The sequence below is a fragment of the Sorex fumeus genome, unplaced genomic scaffold (assembly GCF_029834395.1).
Source record: "Sorex fumeus unplaced genomic scaffold, SorFum_2.1 ptg000265l, whole genome shotgun sequence".
Classification (NCBI taxonomy): domain Eukaryota; kingdom Metazoa; phylum Chordata; class Mammalia; order Eulipotyphla; family Soricidae; genus Sorex; species Sorex fumeus.
In genome coordinates, this window is record NW_026606322.1 from 36,809,272 (window position 1) to 36,818,845 (window position 9,574).

General features: G+C 40.3%; 1 pseudogene; it reads right to left on the reverse strand.

Annotated features, from left to right (window-relative positions):
- Nucleotides 1-5,361: 5,361 nt before the first annotated feature.
- Nucleotides 5,362-5,458, reverse strand: LOC130018701 (uncharacterized; annotated as a pseudogene).
- Between the last annotated feature and the right edge of the window lie 4,116 nt (nt 5,459-9,574).

Here is a 9,574-nt window from a genome sequence, read left to right on the forward strand (position 1 = left end):
ATTGATAATTGTCCTCACTTAAAGTACACAATGTTGTTCAGTGGTTGGAGTTTTTCTTTCAGAATAGATATTGGTCACTACACTACAGTAGGTGAACCTTTTCTTCTTCACAGCTTAGAATGGATGTATGTAGATATCAATGAAACTAGTTCACTTGATCACTTGATCACTTGACATCCCGTTACTCATTGATTTGCTCGAGCGGATTCCAGTAATGTCTCATGAAGCTAGTTGAGAGGGAGAAATTTAAGATTTAAATACAGATGAAAACTGAAACAGACTGCCAGACATTTTCTATGTGGATTACATTCACATTTGAAACATTAAGACAGTGTTCTCTGAGAAAGAATTCATAACACAGGAAATTACAACATTCAGAGTTGATGGAGGTCAAGTCCAGCAGGAGCTTAACTGATAAGTAGGACATTATCCAGGAAAAGGGAAATCAAACGCCTTCTATCTTAGTTGAATTATACTCTGAAGAATCCAAGCAAGAGTAGGCAAATTAGTACCACACAATAAGATCCTTATCAGATAGGAAATACTATACCAAGTTTTAAAATAATATTATGAGTAAATCTACTTTTCTCACAAAACCTGAAGAACTAAAGTAATAGTAAAAGTAAAAGTAAAGGCCCTCCCGTTGATCGTCGATTTGCTCGAGCGGGCCCAGTAATGTCTCCATTGGAGACTTTGTTCTTACTGTGTTTGGCATATCGAATACTCTCGGTAGCTTGCCGGGCTCTCCGAGAGGGGCGGAGGAATCGAACTCGGGTCGGCCATGTTGGCCGCTTGTAAGGCGAACGCCCTACCCGCTGTGCTATCGCTCCAGCCCTATTATAAATACAAATATATATGATCTCCATTTATTATATTCAGAATTTTTAGTTTGATCATTTAATTTTCAAATTTTAGAATACAGTAGTAAAATAACCAGAATTAGTTGTGCTGAATTTATGAGCAAAACTTTTACAGATTTTTTTCTAGACTTTAAAGTCTTGTTGGGTTCTTAGCTCTCAATGCCTCTAAATTACCAATGAGAAATTAGGCTCAAAATCTAGATGTGAAATTTTTCTCAACAACAACAACAAAGTATATGACAGAGTAACAATTCAAACTTGGAAAAAGTTTAAGTTCTATCAAAACTCATCATACTACCTTCATTTTCCCAATGTCATACAGAGACATAATCATGTATGATTTGGTCCAAATTATGTTGTATTATTTATTTCACAAGATCTTGTTGCCATCTGGATCATTTACATATCAGAAAAAAATCTGACAGTTGCACAAGGAAATTACAATAACTCTGAATTAATTTTCAGATTCTATGATACACTTTGGACGACCATGTAAAAAGAGAAAATGGAACACCAAGATATAATTTCCACCAGAAATTATATTAAAATTATCATTCATTACTTTTTGTTGCCGGATAGAAATAGATTTAACTCTAAAGTAAACAAACCAAATAAAGAATGCTACAATTTTTAGAGATATGTGTTTTTATGTACATATATCCTATTAAATTCTCTTTTCAAAACAGGTGAGTATAATTATTGGTGATACACATGAAAGCATAATATATAAATAGATGCAGCTAATACATAGGCATATATATCATACAGATACTAATGATGATGCTAAAAACCTAAGATTTAGATATATTGTATTCCATCTGTTTTCTGTTTCATTCTATCATTGTCATTATCATCTATGCAAAGTACATTGCGTTAGAATAGCACAGTGGTAGGGCGTTTGCCTTGCACGCAGCCAACATGGCCGATCCAAGTTCGATTCCTCCGCCCCTCTCGGAGAGCCCGGCAAGCTACGGAGAGTATCTCGCCCTCACGGCAGAGCCTGGCAAGCTCCCCGTGACGTATCTGATATGCCAAACACAGTTTAATAGCAATAATAATAAATTTGCCAGTTTATTATACTAATCACATATAGCATTACTGATCAGACAACTGTTGCTCAATTGAAAAGACATGTAAAACAAGTCTTTCAGAAGATGAAGATAATTGGGGAAAACTAAATATATAAAATTTAGCAGAAATGCTGTGAGATTATTCAATTATATTTGGTAGTGGCTCCCTAGAAGTGCTCAGAGTGCCCCACAGTAGTTCTTGTCCAAGCAAGTGTTCATGTTCAAGACAAGGGTCCTGGCATTCGATATATCTTGGGCCCTGCCTTGATAGTGAAGTTTGATGCTTGGGTAGCCATATGGTATCAAAAATAAAAACCTGGTCCTGTGTGTAGTAAGCATGTGTCTTAATTACTATTCTAGCTCTTCGACCCTGTGAAATACAATTTCAATATAATGTAGCACAATGTCAGCTTTCCAGAACATTTCAGATAAAATGCATCTGCATTGGTGCATTCTTAGCAAAATCTCTAAAAGCAAGTCGATCTTTTGAAATTTCTAACTAAAAAATATAGTAGTAAGAACACATTCTGTCACTGTCACTGTCCTCCTGTTGTTCATAAATTTGCTGGAGTAGGCCCAGTAACATTGTGAGACTTGTTACTGTGTTTGGCATATCAAATACGTCACAGGTAGCTTGCCAGGCTTTGCTGTGCGGGTGAGAGAGCCTGGCAAGAACACATTAAAATTTCAAAATAAAAAATAGAGTAAAATAAGAGCACACTAAAATTTAAAATTTCTAGATAGAACGTAGAGTAGTGAGAACACCTAATTCTATAAAAGCACTTTTTTTATTGAGGCTAGGGATGCTGGAGATCAATGCCAGTAAAGAATGTTGATTTAATTCTTACCAATATTTCAAAAGACCGAAGACAGTGAAGGACAAATTATTTTATAGGAGAGTTTAGCATCTCAGTCACTTAGAATCAGAGGGAGAATCACAGTCATTTTCAACCCATAATTCCTAGTGATTAAATAAATGGAAAAACATTTGTGAAATTTAAAAAGTAACAAAAAACTGAAGGAGAATCTTTTCTTCATATTCTTCACCAAGTTTCTTCTTATCTATTTCATAAATTTCTTAATGAAAATGAAATTTATAGATTATTTTCCATAAACTTCGAAGTAAAGTGGGACAGTATTGTCAAAATGGCAATACTCCTCAAGGCACTATGCAGATTCAATTTTATCCTTGTAAGGATACCCATGAAATTCTTCAAAGAAATGGATCAAGCACTCCTAAAATTCATTTAGAATAACAAACGCTCATGAATAGCTAAAGCAATTCTTGGGAAAAAGACGATGGGAGGCATCACCCTCCCCAACCTCAAACTCTACTACAAAGCGGTAACAAAACAGCATGGTACTGGAACAAAGGCAGAGCCGCAGGCAAATAGAACAGGGTGAAATATCCGTACACACAAACCCAAATGTATGAGCATCTAATCTTTGATAAAGGAGCCAGAAATGTAAAGTGAAGTAAGGAAAGCCTCTTTAACAAATGGTGCTGTCATAACTGGACAACCACGTGCAAAAAATGGGCTTAGACCTCAAATTAATGCCATGCACAAAAGTCAGATCAAAATGGATTAAAGACCTCAATAACAGACCAGAATCCATAAGGTACATTTGAGACAAGGTTGGCGAAACCCTCCTTGATATTGAGGCTAACAGTATCTTCAAAGATGACATGCCACTGACCAACCAAGTGGAAGCAGAGATAAACAAATGGGACTACATTAAACTAAGAAGTTTCTACACTGTAAAAGATACAGTGACCAAAATACAAAGACAATCTACAGAGTGGGGAAGAATATTCATCCAGTACCCATCTGATAAGGGGTTGATATCAAGGATATACAAAGCACTGGTTGAACTCCACAAGAAGAAAACATTCAACCCCATCAAAAAATGGGGGAATGAAATGAACAGAAACTTTGACAAAGAAGAAATCCAAACGACTAAAAGGCACACAAGAAAATGCTCCACATCACTAATCATCAGGGAGATAGAGATCAAAACGGTAGCACTGTAGCACTGTCCTCCCATTGTTCATCAATTTGCTCGAGTGGGCCCAGTAATGTCTTCATTTTAAGACTTGTTGTTACTGTGTTTGGCAGATTGAATACATCATGAATAGCTTGCCAGGCTTTGCCATGCAGGAGAGATACTCTAGGTAGCTTGCCAGGCTCTCCTAGAGGGGTGGAGGAAACGAACCTGCCTCCTCCCTGTTGGCTTCACTCCAGGACACGGTCAGTGAGATTGCTTGCTCTTCACCTCACAGATGAGAAGTGAATGGTGTGTAAACCAAGAAGAGGATCAGACTCAGAATCTGACCTTGCTCAATGGTTTTCTATTCTGAGATTTCAGAGTGGGGGTTCAGAAACGCTGCTGGTTAATGAAGCCAGGCAGACTAGGGTCCTCTTCAGCAGAGACTTTAAGGACTCAAGGACTTCAAGGACTTGTTTGGGGTGTGCTATCCCATGGTCCTGAGGTCTCGATCTACAACATCAGTGAATCTTTGGTATTGGCGCATCAGTCTACTTTTCTTTAACCCCACACCGTTATCCAAATTTAAGCCTCTTATTTCTCAGTGTTGCTCCCAAGTAGCATCTCTGCTTTCTCTCTCTCTGGCCTCCTTACATTTGTTTTCCAATCACCAGTGTGTGACCTTGTCAAAGGAAATATAAATGCAATCATTTCCATTTACAAATTTGAAGCTTCCAATGGGATTCCACTTCAGGGAGGAGCCAGGGGCAAACTCCTATGGAACCCCGTGTCCTACAGGATTTTACCCAGGCTCTTCATTGTTCCCTTCTGTACCCGCAATTCCAGCAATGACTTTCCTGCCAACAAATTGTCTTCACTTTTTGAACCACTCCTTCGTATTCATTATTTTGGGTAGGGCTGGGGGGAGGATTGGGTCACACCCAACTGTGCTCAAGGCTTCCTAGTGATTCAGAGATCAGTGACTTGGGGCACAGAGATTAGTCCTGCGGGGGTTCAGAGGACCAATCTCTAGAAGGTGGCTGGGAATCAAAACCGGGTTATAACTGCATGCGAGGTAAGTGGCTTACCTACTCTATTTCTGCCCTCCCTTCCAAATTCTGTCTTCTTTTTTCTTTTATTTATTTTTACTTTAAAAATTTGATTGAGGTAATGTGATTTACAATATTATAAATCATGTCTTCCAGTATACATAGTTCCAACACCATACCCCATCACCAGGGTACCACTCCCACGCCAGTGTCTTCACTGCTCTACATCTTTCACTCCAATAGGCTTTTCACTCTTGCCCCCACATGGCTGACATTTCAGGATACAGATCAAATGCCACCTTGGTGGAGAAACTTTGTTAAACTCGCAGTGTAAACCTACTCTTACCACACCATCCCGCCTTCATTTTCCTGTGTATTAATTGTTTAATATTTTTTAAAAATATGAAACAAATTTGGGTGTCATTCTTGAGGAAACATGCTAATCTTCCTCATATTTTTCCAGTTTTAGCATATGTGCTTCCAAGGCAAGCACAATTGTTTAATTAACTTTTAACGGTCTCCCTCCTTTGCCACTACTTCTGATTTACCCATAAGAAGTTGGAAATCTCGACTGAATTTTTTTCCAGTCACGTCCTTGGCAGGGTGTCTAGCTCTTTGCTGTCCAATGCAGTTGCCACCAGCATTTTAATCTGTTTAGTAATCAAAACAACAATGAGATATCATCTCACACCAAAGAAACTGGCCCACATCCAAAACAACAAAAGCAACTGGAGTTGGTGTGGATATAAGGAGAAAGGGACTCTCCTTCACTGCTGGTGGGACTGCCGACTGGTTGATCCCTTTTGGAAAACAGTATGGATGATTCTCAAAATATTAGAAATTGAGCTCCCATTTGACCCAGCAATACCACTCCTGGGAATATATCCCAGAGAGGCAAAAATGTATAGTCGAAAGGACATCTGCACTTTTCTGTTCATTGCTTCACTGTTCGTAATAGACAGCATATGAAAAAAAAAAACCCAAGTGCCTGAGAACAGATGACTGGTTAAAGAAACTTTGGTACATCTATACAATGGGATATACTATACAGCTTTTAGAAATGATGAAGTCATGAAATTCATGAAAGTCATGAAGTTCTACATCATGGTAAGTGAAATGAGTCAGTAAGAGAAGGACAAACATAGAAAGACTGCACTCATCAGGGGAATATAATGTAACAGAATGGGAGACGAACACCCAAGAATAGTTGAGATAAGTACCAGGAGGTCAGCTCCATGGCTTGGAAGCTGGCAGCACATCCTGGGGGAAAAAGCCGCTCAGATAGAGAAGCGAACACCAAGTTAAGGGTGTTTGGAGGACTCACTCACGATGAGAGATACATGCTGAAAATAGACTATAGACCGAACACGATGGCCACTCAATACCTCTATTGCAAACCACAACACCCTAAAGAAAAGAGAGAGCAAAAGGGAATGCCCTGCCACAGAGGTGGTGTGGGGTTGGGGAGCTAGGGGCTAGGAGGGCTACTGGGTTCATTGGTGGTAGAGAATGGGCACTGGTGGAGGGGTGGGTACTTGACCATTTTATAATTGAAATCCAAGCACAAAGTTTGTAAGTCTACAACAGTACATCATGGTGTTTCACTAATTAAAAAAATAAAATAAAATAAAGTGGGACAGTAATTCTTAGAAAGTTTTATAGCAAGCATGACTAGAAAATAGATGTACAATATTTTATTCTTTATTAGTAAGTTGACGTTATTGGGACAACTCGTGACCTCGGTAGGGTGTGAAGGATAAGCCAGTACCACCCACTTCCTTCAGTACACCACCACCTGTCACTGCAGGCTCATACCTGGCTTTCCTGTAAGCTCTGAGGCAGTGGCCACACTGCTGCTGGGGAGGGAAAGGCAGAAGGAAGCAACACTCTTTCCCTCCCAGGGAGGCATGGTGCCATAGTTTAATGCATGGTCCATTCACTTTTGTGCCACAAGCTGCCAGGATATGGACTAAGCCCTTTTGCCTCTGGACCCATGGCCATGGCGGAGAGCTGCTCGTGGGGGGCAACTCGTGACCTAGGTAGGGCATGAAGGATGAGCCGGTACTGTCCCCCTTCCCATGAGACTGCAGTTGCCCCATCACTGCCGGCTCATACCTTGCTTTCCAATAAGCTATGAGGTGGTGGCCACCTTGCTGCTGGGGGCGGGGAGCGGGGAGGCAGAAGGGAGCAACACCCTTTCCCTCCCAGGAAGGCATGGCGCTATAGTTTAAGGTATGGTCCATTCACTTTTCTGCCGCAAGCTGCTGGGCTCTGGATTAAGTCCTTTTGCCTCTGGAGCCATGCATGGCCGTGCCAGAGAGTCGCTTGTGGGGGGCAACTCGTGACCTTGGTAGGGCGTAAAGGAAGAGCCAGTACTGCCCCCTTTCCCATGAGACTGCAGTTGCCCCATCACCACCGGCTCATACCTAGCTTTTCAATTAGTTCTGAGGCGGCAGCTACCTTGTATGCGGTCCAGATGCATTTCTGCCAAAAGCCGCTGGGTTTCAAGATTTGTTTCTGAGTCTCTGGGATCATGGCCATTAATCAGCTTGATCAGGAGTCTGAGAGGCCATTCATAGGCCGCAACTCAGTGTCTCATTGGAATGGGGAGGAAAGGCCCAAACCTGACTGTCCAGTGACCTCTGGAGGATGGCGGTCACTGGGCCTCCAGGTAGAACAGGCCAAGGCACGAAACTTATTCCCACTAGTGTCCCAGTCCCAATAACCTACTGAAGGAATAGGAAGCATTTCTGCCAAGAGCCTTTGGCTTCCGAGATTCGTTTCTGAGTCTCTGGGATTGTGGCCGTTAAGCAGTTCGATGAGGAACCAGAGAGGCAGTGCCTCCAATTATATAGCTGAGCCAGAGGTGGTTTGTGGGTATGTCTCCCACATACCTAACTTTTGGCCGTTTACTTTCTTAGTAAACTTTGCCCCACGTTTTTGGGGTCTGTCCAAAGGCACAGCAGCAATTTTGGGATATCTGAAAATCTGAGGATGCCATCAGGCTGCTGATGGACTCGCCTCACAGGTGCAGATTGACCTGCTGGCAGCACCATACCCTCCAGAAAACTATTCTTATAGGAATATTTTCTTAAGTAAACTGAAAGAATTTTTGGCACAATGCAAGTAGAATAGTACCTGCATAACATCATTAGATTAAATGATATGTTGTGTTTTCTGTTTAAGTATTAGTAAAGTAAGTAAAGGCCCTCCCGTTGATCATCGATTTGCTCGAGTGGGCCCAGTAACGTCTCCATTGGAGACTTTGTTGTTACTGTGTTTGGCATATCGAATACATCACGGGTGGCTTGCCAGGCTCTGCCGTGTGGGCGAGATACTCTCGGTAGCTTGCCGAGCTCTCCGAGAGGGGCGGAGGAATCGAACTCGGGTCGGCCATGTTGGCTGCGTGCAAGGCAAACGCCCTACCGCTGTGCTATCGCTCCAGAGTTTGAATAGTTACAAAATGGCCTCAGAGAGAAGAATAGAATTACAAAGATTGTCATTCCTTTAAACTAAGAAATTTGATCTGATATGTTTTATTCTTCCTAAAAGTCACCAACAGCTAAAAATAGTTCCAAATGATCTTAAAATGGATATAAAAAATATCAGTAGGACTTTCAAAAGCACAGATTTTTTTCTTTAATATTATATATCAGCATGTTAGTATTTTTCTATTATGAGACATGCTGATAGAATTACTTTAAAACAACCAAAAATATAATTACAACCATTGTATTGTACCTACAATCTAAATCTGTGCCATAATTTACTGTATTTTCACACTCTGTAAATCACCCTAGGGAGACTAAAAGCTTCTTTTGAAACTTATACCTTTTTATATCAATTGAATATTATTTAGGAAATAAGCAGTCTTTATATTGAATTATACAGCTGGATCTTAGAAAAGGTGACATAATTTTCAAACGTTCAAATTTGTAAGACTATGACGCTATTCCACTATTTATTATTATATATTTGCAAGTAAATATCTTATTTAGTGATAAGAAAATTCATGTTAGCATATATTAATTTATTATATAGACTGAAGATATCATATATGTGTTCTTTAATGAAAAAAGGTTATTCTAATTTTTAAGATATTTGGAAATCTATCTGAAGCAAAATGATGGGTTTACCTAATCTGTGTATTATTAAATAAACAGATGATTAATATTATGATATTACTAATTATTAATAATATAGCGATAGCACTGCAGGTAGGGCGTTTGCCTTGCTAACCGGTGTTCAATTTCTCCATCCTTCTTGGAGAGCCCAGCAAGCTACCGAGAGTATCCCGCCCACAAGGCAGATCCTGGCAAGCTCCCCGTGGCGTATTCGATATGCCAAACACAGTAACAACAAGTCTCACAATGGAGATGTTACTGGTGCCTGCTCGAGCAAATCGATGAACAACAGGAGGACAGTGCAATAATAGCACTGTAGCACTGTCCTCTCGTTGTTCATCGATTTGCTCGAGCAGGTCTAGTAACGTCTCCACTGTGAGACTTCTTGTTACTGTGTTTGGCATATCGAATACGCCACGGGGAGCTTCCCAGGCTTTGCCACGCAATAATAATTATTAAAATATAACAGTTATTAATAATATTAA